Here is a 740-nt window from a genome sequence, read left to right as displayed (position 1 = left end):
GGGAGAGCCCGCCTGGTCTCCTGCCTGAGCCACGACGGCCTGCAGATCCGATGCGAGCGTACCCGCGTGGAGGCCGTGCTCAGGTGGGTCGGGCACTGGAAGGAGCCACGTTTGGCCCACATGCCGGAGCTTCTGGGCCTGTGCAGACTGGAGCTGCTCGATCGGGATTACCTGAGGGGGACGCTGATGCAGGACCCTCTGGTGCAATCCTCGGACGGCTGCAGGGAGGCGTTGGAGAAGGTCCACATGGAGGTTCGGACAATTTAACCCTTTCATTCACCGTGTCACCTGATAACACGATAAGCTGTCCACTGTCGTAACCGCTGTCCCTGAAAGGGTTAAATCAGGGGTGTCAAACTTATTTTTGTCGCGGGCCACATTACCATTACCGTTTCCCCACCGTGTCACCTGATAACACGATAAGCTGTCCACTGTCGTAACCGCTGTCCCTGAAAGGGTTAAATCAGGGGTGTCAAACTTATTTTTGTCGCGGGCCACATTACAATTACCGTTTCCCTTGAAGGGCCGTGATGACTGAAACTATGTAAAGAAGTCAAAAATAACATTTTATTCATTTATTCTTCAAGTAACTGTAATGAGGGTTTTGGTAACAAGAAAATGCTTACAATACGTCACTGATTCATTACATATGAAAATTTGAAATTTTAGCAGGCATCGTGGAAGTTGTCATCTTTGATTTGCTTATGCGGGCGACTTGTGGCAGGCCACATCTGGCCCCC

General features: G+C 50.9%; 1 protein-coding gene across 3 annotated transcripts in view; it reads left to right on the top strand.

Moving 5' to 3' along the window:
- klhl30 (kelch-like family member 30) overlaps window positions 1-740 on the top strand; it is a 9,807-nt gene that overhangs the window by 5,358 nt on the left and 3,709 nt on the right. The window lies entirely within an intron of this gene.

Source organism: Hippocampus comes, unplaced genomic scaffold (assembly GCF_001891065.2).
Source record: "Hippocampus comes isolate QL1 unplaced genomic scaffold, H_comes_QL1_v1.1 scaffold22, whole genome shotgun sequence".
Classification (NCBI taxonomy): Eukaryota; Metazoa; Chordata; class Actinopteri; order Syngnathiformes; family Syngnathidae; genus Hippocampus; species Hippocampus comes.
This window is presented reverse-complemented; position numbering and strand designations above follow the sequence as displayed.